Raw genomic sequence first — 15,573 nt, 5'->3', positions numbered from 1 at the left:
GAACTAGCGACATTCTGGACAGGCCTAAAAAAACATTTTAAAACCATTTTCACCAAAAATTGCAGATTTCTATTTTGTCCCTAAAAACGATGACTCCGATCATGCCGAAAAAGCGACATTCTGGACAGGCCTAAAAAAAATTTTGAGAACCATTTTCACCAAAAATTGCTGAATTTTTTTTTCATTTTGTGACACAAAAACAGTGACCCCGGTCATGCCGAACTAGCGACATTCTGGACAGGCCTAAAAACATTTTAAAACCATTTTCACAAAAAATTGCAGATTTCTATTTTGTCCCTAAAAACGATGACTCCGATCATGCCGAAAAAGCTACATTCTGGACAGGCCTAAAAAATTTTTTAAAACCATTTTCACCAAAAATTACTGATTTTCTTTTTTTCATTTTCGTGACACAAAAACAGTGACCCCGGTCATGCCGACCTAGCGACATTCTGGACAGGCCTAAAAATACATTTTAAAACAATTTTCATAAAAAATTGCAGATTTCTATTTTGTCACCAAAAACGATGACTCCGATCATGCCGAACTAGCGACATTCTGGACAGGCCTAAAAAAAGCATTTTAGAACCATTTTCACAAAAAAGCACAAAATTCTTTTCTTCATTTTCGTGACACAAAAACAGTGACCCCGGTCATGCCGAACTAGCGACATTCTGGACAGGCCTAAAAAAACATTTTAAAACCATTTTCACAAAAATTGTAGATTTCTATTTTTGTCACCAAAAACGATGACTCCGATCATGCCGAAAAAGCGACATTCTGGACAGGCCTAAAAAAAAGTTTTTTAGAACCATTTTCACAAAAAAAGCTCAGAATTTTTTTTTTCATTTTCGTGACACAAAAACAGTGACCCCGGTCATGCCGAACTATCGACATTCTGGACAGGCCTAAAAAAACATTTTAAAACCATTTTCACAAAAAATTGCAGATTTCTATTTTGTCCCTAAAAACGATGACTCCGATCATGCCGAAAAAGCGACATTCTGGACAGGCCTAAAAAATTTTTTGAACCATTTTCACAAAAAATTGCAGATTTCTATTTTCGTCACCAAAAACGATGACTCCGGTCATGCCGAACTAGCGACATTCTGGACAGGCCTAAAAAAATTTTAGAACCATTTTCACAAAAAATTGCAGAATTTTTTTCATTTTCGTGACACAAAAACAGTGACCCCGGTCATGCCGAACTAGCGACATTCTGGACAGGCCTAAAAAACATTTTAAAACCATTTTCACAAAAAATTGCAGATTTCTATTTTGTCCCTAAAAAGAAGACTTCGATCATGCCCGAAAAAGGGACATTCTGGACAGGCCTAAAAAATTTTAAAACCATTTTCACCAAAAATGGCTGATTTTTTTTTCCTCATTTTTTGACACAAAAACAGTGACCCCGGTCATGCCGAACTAGCGACATTCTGGACAGGCCTAAAAAAAATTTTTTGAACCATTTTCACAAAAAATTGCAGATATTTTTTGTTTCATTTTCGTGACACAAAAACAGTGACCCCGGTCATGCCGAACTATCGACATTCTGGACAGGCCTAAAAAACATTTTAAAACCATTTTCACCAAAAATTGCAGATTTCTATTTTGTCCCTAAAAACGATGACTCCGATCATGCCGAAAAAGCGACATTCTGGACAGGCCTAAAAAATTTTTAAAACCATTTTCACAAAAAATGGCTGATTTTTTTTTCTTCATTTTTTGACACAAAAAGAGTGACCCCGGTCATGCCGAACTAGCGACATTCTGGACAGGCCTAAAAAAAAACATTTTAAAACCATTTTCACAAAAAATTGCAGATTTCTATTTTGTCCCTAAAAACGATGACTCCGATCATGCCGAAAAAGCGACATTCTGGACAGGCCTAAAAAATTTTTTAAAACCATTTTCACCAAAAATGGCTGATTTTTTTTTCTTCATTTTTTGACACAAAAACAGTGACCCCGGTCATGCCGAACTAGCGACATTCTGGACAGGCCTAAAAAAAACATTTTAAAACCATTTTCACAAAAAATTGTAGATTTCTATTTTTGTCACCAAAAACGATGACTCCGATCATGCCGAACTAGCGACATTTTGGACAGCCCTAAAAAAAATGCATTTTAGAACCATTTTCAAAAAAAAGCACAAAATTCTTTTTCTCATTTTCGTGACACAAAAACAGTGACCCCGGTCATGCCGAACTATCGACATTCTGGACAGGCCTAAAAAAACATTTTAAAACCATTTTCACAAAAAATTGCAGATTTCTATTTTGTCCCTAAAAATGATGACTCCGATCATGCCGAAAAAGCGACATTCTGGACAAGCCTAAAAAAATTTTTTAAAACCATTTTCACCAAAAATTGCTGATTTTTTTTCTTCATTTTCGTGACACAAAAACAGTGACCCCGGTCATGCCGAACTAGCGACATTCTGGACAGGCCTAAAAAAACATTTTAAAACCATTTTCACAAAAATTGTAGATTTCTATTTTTGTCACCAAAAACGATGACTCCGATCATGCCGAACTAGCGACATTTTGGACAGGCCTAAAAAAAAGCATTTTAGAACCATTTTCAAAAAAAAGCTCAGAATTCTTTTTTCATTTTTTACACAAAAACAGTGACCCCGGTCATGCCGAACTATCGACATTCTGGACAGGCCTAAAAAAACATTTTAAAACCATTTTCACCAAAAATTGCAGATTTCTATTTTGTCCCTAAAAACGTTGACTCCGATCATGCCGAAAAAGCGACATTCTGGACAGGCCTAAAAAAATTTTTTGAACCAATTTCACAAAAAATTGCAGATATTTTTTTTCATTTTCGTGACACAAAAACAGTGACCCCGGTCATGCCGAACTAGCGACATTCTGGACAGGCCTAAAAAACATTTTAAAACCATTTTCACAAAAATTGCAGATTTCTATTTTGTCCCTAAAAACGATGACTCCGATCATGCCGAAAAGCGACATTCTGGACAGGCCTAAAAAAATTTTTAGAACCATTTTCACCAAAAAATTGCAGATATTTTTTTCATTTTCGTGACACAAAAACAGTGACCCCGGTCATGCCGAACTAGCGACATTCTGGACAGGCCTAAAAAACATTTTAAAACCATTTTCACAAAAAATTGCAGATTTCTATTTTGTCCCTAAAAAAGATGACTCCGATCATGCCGAAAAAGCGACATTCTGGACAGGCCTAAAAAATTTTAAAACCATTTTCACCAAAAATGGCTGATTTTTTTTTCTTCATTTTTTGACACAAAAACAGTGACCCCGGTCATGCCGAACTAGCGACATTTTGGACAGCCCTAAAAAAAATGCATTTTAGAACCATTTTCAAAAAAAAGCACAGAATTCTTTTTCTCATTTTCGTGACACAAAAACAGTGACCCCGGTCATGCCGAACTATCGACATTCTGGACAGGCCTAAAAAAACATTTTAAAACCATTTTCACAAAAAATTGCAGATTTCTATTTTGTCCCTAAAAACGATGACTCCGATCATGCTGAAAAAGCGACATTCTGGACAGGCCTAAAAAATTTTTTTAAAACCATTTTCACCAAAAATTGCTGATTTTTTTTTCTTCATTTTCGTGACACAAAAACAGTGACCCCGGTCATGCCGAACTAGCGACATTCTGGACAGGCCTAAAAAAACATTTTAAAACCATTTTCACAAAAATTGCAGATTTCTATTTTGTCACCAAAAACGATGACTCCGATCATGCCGAACAAGCGACATTCTGGACAGGCCTAAAAAAAATTTTAGAACCATTTTCACCAAAAATGGCTGATTTTTTTTCTTCATTTTTTGACACAAAAACAGTGACCCCGGTCATGCCGAACTAGCGACATTCTGGACAGCCCTAAAAAAAAGCATTTTAGAACCATTTTCACAAAAAAGCACAGAATTCTTTTTCTCATTTTCGTGACACAAAAACAGTGACCCCGGTCATGCCGAACTATCGACATTCTGGACAGGCCTAAAAAAACATTTTAAAACCATTTTCACAAAAATTGCAGATTTCTATTTTGTCCCTAAAAACGATGACTCCGATCATGCTGAAAAAGCGACATTCTGGACAAGCCTAAAAAATTTTTTTAAAACCATTTCCACCAAAAATTGCTGATTTTTTTTTCTTCATTTTCGTGACACAAAAACAGTGACCCCGGTCATGCCGAACTAGCGACATTCTGGACAGGCCTAAAAAAACATTTTAAAACCATTTTCACCAAAAATTGTAGATTTCTATTTTTGTCACCAAAAACGATGACTCCGATCATGCCGAACTAGCGACATTTTGGACAGGCCTAAAAAAAAAGCATTTTAGAACCATTTTCAAAAAAAAAGCTCAGAATTCTTTTTTTCATTTTTTGACACAAAAACAGTGACCCCGGTCATGCCGAACTATCGACATTCTGGACAGGCCTAAAAAAACATTTTAAAACCATTTTCACAAAAAATTGCAGATTTCTATTTTGTCCCTAAAAACGATGACTCCGATCATGCTGAAAAAGCGACATTCTGGACAGGCCTAAAAAAAATTTTAAAACCATTTTCACCAAAAATGGCTGATTTTTTTTTCTTCATTTTCGTGACACAAAAAGAGTGACCCCGGTCATGCCGAACTAGCGACATTCTGGACAGGCCTAAAAAAAACATTTTAAAACCATTTTCACAAAAAATTGTAGATTTCTATTTTTGTCACCAAAAACGATGACTCCGATCATGCCGAACTAGCGACATTTTGGACAGGCCTAAAAAAAAGCATTTTAGAACCATTTTCAAAAAAAAAGCTCAGAATTCTTTTTTTCATTTTTTGACACAAAAACAGTGACCCCGGTCATGCCGAACTATCGACATTCTGGACAGGCCTAAAAAACATTTTAAAACCATTTTCACAAAAAATTGCAGATTTCTATTTTGTCCCTAAAAACGATGACTCCGATCATGCCGAAAAAGCGACATTCTGGACAGGCCTAAAAAAATTTTAGAACCATTTTCACCAAAAATTGCTGATTTTTTTTCTTCATTTTCTTGACACAAAAACAGTGACCCCGGTCATGCCGAACTAGCGACATTCTGGACAGGCCTAAAAAAACATTTTAAAACCATTTTCACAAAAATTTGCAGATTTCTATTTTGTCACCAAAAACGATGACTCCGATCATGCCGAACTAGCGACATTCTGGACAGGCCTAAAAAAAAGCATTTTAGAACCATTTTCAAAAAAAAGCTCAGAATTCTTTTTTCATTTTGTGACACAAAAACAGTGACCCCGGTCATGCCGAACTATCGACATTCTGGACAGGCCTAAAAAAACATTTTAAAACCATTTTCACAAAAAATTGCAGATTTCTATTTTGTCCCTAAAAACGATGACTCCGATCATGCCGAAAAAGCGACATTCTGGACAGGCCTAAAAAAAATTTTTAAAACCATTTTCACCAAAAATGGCTGATTTTTTTTCTTCATTTTCGTGACACAAAAACAGTGACCCCGGTCATGCCGAACTAGCGACATTCTGGACAGGCCTAAAAAAACATTTTAAAACCATTTTCACAAAAATTGCAGATTTCTATTTTGTCACCAAAAACGATGACTCCGATCATGCCGAACTAGCGACATTCTGGACAGGCCTAAAAAAAAGCATTTTAGAACCATTTTCAAAAAAAAGCTCAGAATTTTTTTTTCATTTTTTGACACAAAAACAGTGACCCCGGTCATGCCGAACTATCGACATTCTGGACAGGCCTAAAAAAACATTTTAAAACCATTTTCACAAAAAATTGCAGATTTCTATTTTGTCCCTAAAAACGATGACTCCGATCATGCCGAAAAAGCGACATTCTGGACAGGCCTAAAATTTTTTTTTAAAACCATTTTCACCAAAAATTGCTGATTTTTTTTTCTTCATTTTCGTGACACAAAAACAGTGACCCCGGTTATGCCGAACTAGCGACATTTTGGACAGGCCTAAAAAAAAAGCATTTTAGAACCATTTTCAAAAAAAAGCTCAGAATTCTTTTTTTCATTTTTTGACACAAAAACAGTGACCCCGGTCATGCCGAACTATCGACATTCTGGACAGGCCTAAAAAAACATTTTAAAACCATTTTCACAAAAAATTGCAGATTTCTATTTTGTCCCTAAAAACGATGACGCCGATCATGCCGAAAAAGCGACATTCTGGACAGGCCTAAAAAAATTTTTTAAAACCATTTTCACCAAAAATGGCTGATTTTTTTTTCTTCATTTTCGTGACACAAAAACAGTGACCCCGGTCATGCCGAACTAGCGACATTCTGGACAGGCCTAAAAAAAACATTTTAAAACCATTTTCACAAAAAATTGTAGATTTCTATTTTTGTCACCAAAAACGATGACTCCGATCATGCCGAACTAGCGACATTTTGGACAGGCCTAAAAAAAAGCATTTTAGAACCATTTTCAAAAAAAAAGCTCAGAATTCTTTTTTTCATTTTTTGACACAAAAACAGTGACCCCGGTCATGCCGAACTATCGACATTCTGGACAGGCCTAAAAAAACATTTTAAAACCATTTTCACAAAAAATTGCAGATTTCTATTTTGTCCCTAAAAACGATGACTCCGATCATGCCGAAAAAGCGACATTCTGGACAGGCCTAAAAAATATTTTAGAACCATTTTCACAAAAATTGCAGATTTCTATTTTTGTCACCAAAAACGATGACTCCGGTCATGCCGAACTAGCGACATTCTGGACAGGCCTAAAAAAAACATTTTAGAACCATTTTCAACAAAAAAGCTCAGAATTCTTTTTTCATTTTTTGACACAAAAACAGTGACCCCGGTCATGCCGAACTATCGACATTCTGGACAGGCCTAAAAAAACATTTTAAAACCATTTTCACAAAAATTGCAGATTTCTATTTTGTCCCTAAAAACGATGACTCCGATCATGCCGAAAAAGCGACATTCTGGACAGGCCTAAAAAAAAATTTAAGAACCATTTTCACAAAAAATTGCAGATATTTTTTTTCATTTTCGTGACACAAAAACAGTGACCCCGGTCATGCCGAACTATCGACATTCTGGACAGGCCTAAAAAAACATTTTAAAACCATTTTCACAAAAAATTGCAGATTTCTATTTTGTCCCTAAAAACGATGACTCCGATCATGCCGAAAAAGCGACATTCTGGACAGGCCTAAAAAAAAATTTTAGAACCATTTTCACCAAAAATTGCTGATTTTTTTTCTTCATTTTCGTGATACAAAAACAGTGACCCCGGTTATGCCGAACTAGCGACATTCTGGACAGGCCTAAAAAAAACATTTTAAAACCATTTTCACAAAAAAATTGTAGATTTCTATTTTTGTCACCAAAAACGAATACTCCGATCATGCCGAACTAGCGACATTCTGGACAGGCCTAAAAAAAAAGCATTTTAGAACCATTTTCAAAAAAAAAGCTCAGAATTCTTTTTCATTTTTTGACACAAAAACAGTGACCCCGGTCATGCCGAACTATCGACATTCTGGACAGGCCTAAAAAAACATTTTAAAACCATTTTCACAAAAATTGCAGATTTCTATTTTGTCCCTAAAAACGATGACTCCGATCATGCCGAAAAAGCGACATTCTGGACAGGCCTAAAAAAAAATTTAGAACCATTTTCACAAAAAATTGCAGATATTTTTTTCTCATTTTCGTGACACAAAAACAGTGACCCCGGTCATGCCGAACTATCGACATTCTGGACAGGCCTAAAAAAAATTTAAAACCATTTTCACCAAAAATGGCAGATTTTTTTTTCATTTTGTGACACAAAAACAGTGACCCGGTCATGCCGAACTATCGACATTCTGGACAGGCCTAAAAAAAACATTTTAAAACCATTTTCACCAAAAATTGCAGATTTCTATTTTGTCCCTAAAAACGATGACTCCGGTCATGCCGAAAAGCGACATTCTGGACAGGCCTAAATTTTTTTAAACCATTTTCACCAAAAATTGCTGATTTTTTTCTTCATTTTCGTGACACAAAAACAGTGACCCCGGTCATGCCGAACTAGCGACATTTTGGACAGGCCTAAAAAAAAAGCATTTTAGAAACATTTTCAAAAAAAAGCTCAGAATCCTTTTTTTCATTTTTTGACACAAAAACAGTGACCCCGGTCATGCCGAACTATCGACATTCTGGACAGGCCTAAAAAAAACATTTTAAAACCATTTTCACAAAAAATTGCAGATTTCTATTTTGTCCCTAAAAACGATGACTCCGATCATGCCGAAAAAGCGACATTCTGGACAGGCCTAAAAAAATTTTTAAAAACCATTTTCACCAAAAATGGCTGATTTTTTTCTTCATTTTGTGACACAAAAACAGTGACCCCGGTCATGCCGAACTAGCGACATTCTGGACAGGCCTAAAAAAACATTTTAAAACCATTTTCACAAAAAATTGTAGATTTCTATTTTTGTCACCAAAAACGATGACTCCGATCATGCCGAACTAGCGACATTCTGGACAGGCCTAAAAAAAAAGCATTTTAGAACCATTTTCAAAAAAAAGCTCAGAATTCTTTTTTTCATTTTTTGACACAAAAACAGTGACCCCGGTCATGCCGAACTATCGACATTCTGGACAGGCCTAAAAAAACATTTTAAAACCATTTTCACCAAAAATTGCAGATTTCTATTTTGTCCCTAAAAACGATGACTCCGATCATGCCGAAAAAGCGACATTCTGGACAGGCCTAAAAAAATTTTTTAGAACCATTTTCACCAAAAATTGCTGATTTTTTTTTCTTCATTTTCGTGACACAAAAAGAGTGACCCCGGTCATGCCGAACTAGCGACATTCTGGACAGGCCTAAAAAAAACATTTTAAAACCATTTTCACAAAAAATTGTAGATTTCTATTTTGTCACCAAAAAACGATGACTCCGATCATGCCGAACTAGCGACATTCTGGACAGGCCTAAAAAAACATTTTAGAACCATTTTCAAAAAAAAGCTCAGAATTTTTTTTTCATTTTTTGACACAAAAACAGTGACCCGTCCGCATGCCGAACTATCGACATTCTGGACAGGCCTAAAAAAACATTTTAAAACCATTTTCACAAAAAATTGCAGATTTCTATTTTGTCCCTAAAAACGATGACTCCGATCATGCCGAAAAAGCGACATTCTGGACAGGCCTAAAAAATTTTTTTAAAACCATTTTCACCAAAAATTGCTGATTTTTTTCTTCATTTTGTGACACAAAAACAGTGACCCCGGTCATGCCGAACTAGCGACATTCTGGACAGGCCTAAAAAAACATTTTAAAACCATTTTCACAAAAAATTGTAGATTTCTATTTTTGTCACCAAAAACGATGACTCCGATCATGCCGAACTAGCGACATTCTGGACAGGCCTAAAAAAGCTTTTTAGAACCATTTTCACAAAAAATTGCTCAGATTTTTTTTTCATTTTGTGACACAAAAACAGTGACCCCGGTCATGCCGAACTAGCGACATTCTGGACAGGCCTAAAAAAACATTTTAAAACCATTTTCACAAAAATTGCAGATTTCTATTTTGTCACCAAAAACGATGACTCCGATCATGCCGAACTAGCGACATTCTGGACAGGCCTAAAAAAAAAGCATTTTAGAACCATTTTCAAAAAAAAAGCTCAGAATTTTTTTTTCATTTTTTGACACAAAAACAGTGACCCCGGTCATGCCGAACTATCGACATTCTGGACAGGCCTAAAAAAACATTTTAAAACCATTTTCACAAAAAATTGCAGATTTCTATTTTGTCCCTAAAAACGATGACTCCGATCATGCCGAAAAAGCGACATTCTGGACAGGCCTAAAAAAATTTTTTAGAACCATTTTCACAAAAAATTGCCAGATATTTTTTTTCATTTTCGTGACACAAAAACAGTGACCCCGGTCATGCCGAACTAGCGACATTCTGGACAGGCCTAAAAAAAACATTTTAAAACCATTTTCACAAAAATTGCAGATTTCTATTTTGTCCCTAAAAACGATGACTCCGATCATGCCGAAAAAGCGACATTCTGGACAGGCCTAAAAAAAAATTTTAAAACCATTTTCACCAAAAATTGCTGATTTTTTTTCTTCATTTTCGTGACACAAAAACAGTGACCCCGGTCATGCCGAACTAGCGACATTCTGGACAGGCCTAAAAAAACATTTTAAAACCATTTTCACAAAAAATTGTAGATTTCTATTTTTGTCACCAAAAACGAAGACTCCGATCATGCCGAACTAGCGACATTCTGGACAGGCCTAAAAAAAAGCATTTTAGAACCATTTTCAAAAAAAAAGCTCAGAATTTTTTTTTCATTTTTTGACACAAAAACAGTGACCCCGGTCATGCCGAACTAGCGACATTCTGGACAGGCCTAAAAAAACATTTTAAAACCATTTTCACAAAAAATTGCAGATTTCTATTTTTGTCACCAAAAACGATGACTCCGATCATGCCGAACTAGCGACATTCTGGACAGGCCTAAAAAAAAGCATTTTAGAACCATTTTCAAAAAAAAGCTCAGAATTCTTTTTTCATTTTTTGACACAAAAACAGTGACCCCGGTCATGCCGAACTATCGACATTCTGGACAGGCCTAAAAAAACATTTTAAAACCATTTTCACAAAAAATTGCAGATTTCTATTTTGTCCCTAAAAACGATGACTCCGATCATGCCGAAAAAGCGACATTCTGGACAGGCCTAAAAAAATTTTAGAACCATTTTCACAAAAAATTGCTAGATTTTTTTTCTTCATTTTGTGACACAAAAACAGTGACCCCGGTCATGCCGAACTAGCGACATTCTGGACAGGCCTAAAAAAACATTTTAAAACCATTTTCACAAAAAATTGCAGATTTCTATTTTGTCACCAAAAACGATGACTCCGATCATGCCGAAATAGCGACATTCTGGACAGGCCTAAAAAAAAATTTTAGAACCATTTTCACCAAAAAATGCTAGATTTTTTTTTTCATTTTTGTGACACAAAAACAGTGACCCCGGTCATGCCGAACTAGCGACATTCTGGACAGGCCTAAAAAAACATTTTAAAACCATTTTCACAAAAAATTGCAGATTTCTATTTTGTCCCTAAAAACGATGACTCCGATCATGCCGAACTAGCGACATTCTGGACAGGCCTAAAGAAAAATTTAAAACCATTTTCACAAAAAATTGCAGATATTTTTTTTCATTTTGTGACACAAAAACAGTGACCCGGTCATGCCGAACTATCGACATTCTGGACAGGCCTAAAAAAACATTTTAAAACCATTTTCACAAAAAATTGCAGATTTCTATTTTGTCCCTAAAAACGATGACTCCGATCATGCCGAAAAAGCGACATTCTGGACAGGCCTAAAAAAATTTTAGAACCATTTTCACAAAAAATTGCTGATATTTTTTTTCATTTTCGTGACACAAAAACAGTGACCCCGGTCATGCCGAACTATCGACATTCTGGACAGGCCTAAAAAAACATTTTAAAACCATTTTCACAAAAAATTGCAGATTTCTATTTTGTCCCTAAAAACGATGACTCCGATCATGCCGAAAAAGCGACATTCTGGACAGGCCTAAAAAAAAATTTAAAACCATTTTCACCAAAAATTGCTGATTTTTTTTTCTTCATTTTCGTGATACAAAAACAGTGACCCCGGTTATGCCGAACTAGCGACATTCTGGACAGGCCTAAAAAAAACATTTTAAAACCATTTTCACAAAAAATTGTAGATTTCTTTTTTTGTCACCAAAAACGATGACTCCGATCATGCCGAACTAGCGACATTTTGGACAGGCCTAAAAAAAAGCATTTTAGAACCATTTTCAAAAAAAAAGCTCAGAATTCTTTTTTTCATTTTTTGACACAAAAACAGTGACCCCGGTCATGCCGAACTATCGACATTCTGGACAGGCCTAAAAAAATTTTTAAAACCATTTTCACCAAAAATGGCTGATTTTTTTTCTTCATTTTTTGACACAAAAACAGTGACCCCGGTCATGCCGAACTATCGACATTCTGGACATGCCTAAAAAAACATTTTAAAACCATTTTCACAAAAAATTGCAGATTTCTATTTTGTCCCTAAAAACGATGACTCCGATCATGCCGAAAAAGCGACATTCTGGACAGGCCTAAAAAAATTTTTTAGAACCATTTTCACAAAAAATTGCAGATATTTTTTTCTCATTTTCGTGACACAAAAACAGTGACCCCGGTCATGCCGAACTATCGACATTCTGGACAGGCCTAAAAAAAAGCATTTTAAAACCATTTTCAAAAAAAAAGCTCAGAATTCTTTTTTTCATTTTTTGACACAAAAAGAGTGACCCCGGTCATGCCGAACTATCATCATTCTGGACAGGCCTAAAGAAAAATTTAAAAACCATTTTCACCAAAAATGGCTGATTTTTTTTTCTTCATTTTTTGACACAAAAACAGTGACCCCGGTCATGCCGAACTATCGACATTCTGGACATGCCTAAAAAAACATTTTAAAACCATTTTCACAAAAAATTGCAGATTTCTATTTTGTCCCTAAAAACGATGACTCCGATCATGCCGAAAAAGCGACATTCTGGACAGGCCTAAAAAAAAAATGTAGAACCATTTTCACCAAAAATTGCTGATTTTTTTTCTTCATTTTCGTGACACAAAAACAGTGACCCCGGTCATGCCAAACTAGCGACATTCTGGACAGGCCTAAAAAAAACATTTTAAAACCATTTTCACTAAAAATTGTAGATTTCTATTTTTGTCACCAAAAACGAAGACTCCGATCATGCCGAACTAGCGACATTTTGGACAGGCCTAAAAAAAAAGCATTTTAGAACCATTTTCAAAAAAAAAGCTCAGAATTATTTTTTTCATTTTTTGACACAAAAACAGTGACCCCGGTCATGCCGAACTATCGACATTCTGGACAGGCCTAAAAAAACATTTTAAAACCATTTTCACAAAAAATTGCAGATTTCTATTTTGTCCCTAAAAACGATGACTCCGATCATGCCGAAAAAGCGACATTTTGGACAGGCCTAAAAAAAAAGCATTTTAGAACCATTTTCAAAAAAAGCTCAGACTTCTTTTTTTCATTTTTTGACACAAAAACAGTGACCCCGGTCATGCCGAACTATCGACATTCTGGACAGGCCTAAAAAAACATTTTAAAACCATTTTCACAAAAAATTGCAGATTTCTATTTTGTCCCTAAAAACGATGACTCCGATCATGCCGAAAAAGCGACATTCTGGACAGGCCTAAAAAAATTTTTAGAACCATTTTCACAAAAAATTGCAGATATTTTTTTTTCATTTTCGTGACACAAAAACAGTGACCCCGGTCATGCCGAACTATCGACATTCTGGACAGGCCTAAAAAAACATTTTAAAACCATTTTCACAAAAAATTGCAGATTTCTATTTTGTCCCTAAAAACGATGACTCCGATCATGCCGAACTATCGTCATTCTGGACAGGCCTAAAAGAAAATTTAAAAACCATTTTCACAAAAAATTGCAGATATTTTTTTCTCATTTTCGTGACACTAAAACAGTGACCCCGGTCATGCCGAACTATCGACATTCTGGACAGGCCTAAAAAAACATTTTAAAACCATTTTCACAAAAAATTGTAGATTTCTATTTTTGTCACCAAAAACGATGACTCCGATCATGCCGAACTAGCGACATTTTGGACAGGCCTAAAAAAAAAGCATTTTAGAACCATTTTCAAAAAAAAAGCTCAGAATTATTTTTTTCATTTTTTGACACAAAAACAGTGACCCCGGTCATGCCGAACTATCATCATTCTGGACAGGCCTAAAGAAAAATTTAAAAACCATTTTCACCAAAAATGGCAGATTTTTTTTTCTTCATTTTTTGACACAAAAACAGTGACCCCGGTCATACCGAACTATCGACATTCTGGACATGCCTAAAAAAACATTTTAAAACCATTTTCACAAAAAATTGCAGATTTCTATTTTGTCCCTAAAAACGATGACTCCGATCATGCCGAAAAAGCGACATTCTGGACAGGCCTAAAAAAAAAATGTAGAACCATTTTCACCAAAAATTGCTGATTTTTTTTTCTCATTTTCGTGACACAAAAACAGTGACCCCGGTCATGCCGAACTATCGACATTCTGGACAGGCCTAAAAAAACATTTTAAAACCATTTTCACCAAAAATTGCAGATTTCTATTTTGTCCCTAAAAACGATGACTCCGATCATGCTGAAAAAGCGACATTCTGGACAGGCCTAAAAAAAACATTTTAAAACCATTTTCACAAAAAATTGTAGATTTCTATTTTTGTCACACAAAACGATGACTCCGATCATGCCGAACTAGCGACATTTTGGACAGGCCTAAAAAAAAAGCATTTTAGAACCATTTTCAAAAAAAAAGCTCAGAATTATTTTTTTCATTTTTTGACACAAAAACAGTGACCCCGGTCATGCCGAACTATCGACATTCTGGACAGGCCTAAAAAAACATTTTAAAACCATTTTCACAAAAAATTGCAGATTTCTATTTTGTCCCTAAAAACGATGACTCCGATCATGCTGAAAAAGCGACATTCTGGACAGGCCTAAAAAAAAATTTAAAACCATTTTCACAAAAAATTGCAGATTTTTTTTCTTCATTTTCGTGACACAAAAACAGTGACCCCGGTCATGCCGAACTAGCGACATTCTGGACAGGCCTAAAAAAAACATTTTAAAACCATTTTCACTAAAAATTGTAGATTTCTATTTTTGTCACCAAAAACGAACACTCCGATCATGCCGAACTAGCGACATTTTGGACAGGCCTAAAAAAAAAGAATTTTAGAACCATTTTCAAAAAAAAAGCTCAGAATTCTTTTTTTCATTTTTTGACACAAAAACAGTGACCCCGGTCATGCCGAACTATCGACATTCTGGACAGGCCTAAAAAAACATTTAAAAACCATTTTCACAAAAAATTGCAGATATTTTTTTCTCATTTTCGTGACACAAAAACAGTGACTCCGGTCATGCCGAACTATCGACATTCTGGACAGGCCTAAAAAAAACATTTTAAAACCATTTTCACAAAAAATTGTAGATTTCTATTTTTGTCACCAAAAACGATGACTCCGATCATGCCGAACTAGCGACATTTTGGACAGGCCTAAATAAAAAGCATTTTAGAACCATTTTCAAAAAAAAAGCTCAGAATTATTTTTTTCATTTTTTGACACAAAAACAGTGCCGAACTATCGTCATTCTGGACAGGCCTAAAAAAAAAATTAAAAACCATTTTCACCAAAAATGGCAGAATTTTTTTTCTTCATTTTTTGACACAAAAACAGTGACCCCGGTCATACCGAACTATCGACATTCTGGACATGCCTAAAAAAACATTTTAAAACCATTTTCACAAAAAATTGCAGATTTCTATTTTGTCCCTAAAAACGCTGACTCCGATCATGCTGAAAAAGCGACATTCTGGACAGGTCTAAAAAAAAAATTTAAAACCATTTTCACCAAAAATTGCTGATT

This window comes from Salmo salar, chromosome ssa22 (genome assembly GCF_905237065.1).
Source record: "Salmo salar chromosome ssa22, Ssal_v3.1, whole genome shotgun sequence".
Taxonomy (NCBI): Eukaryota; Metazoa; Chordata; class Actinopteri; order Salmoniformes; family Salmonidae; genus Salmo; species Salmo salar.
The sequence above is the reverse complement of the archived record's forward strand: the minus strand, read 5'-3'. Positions refer to the sequence as shown.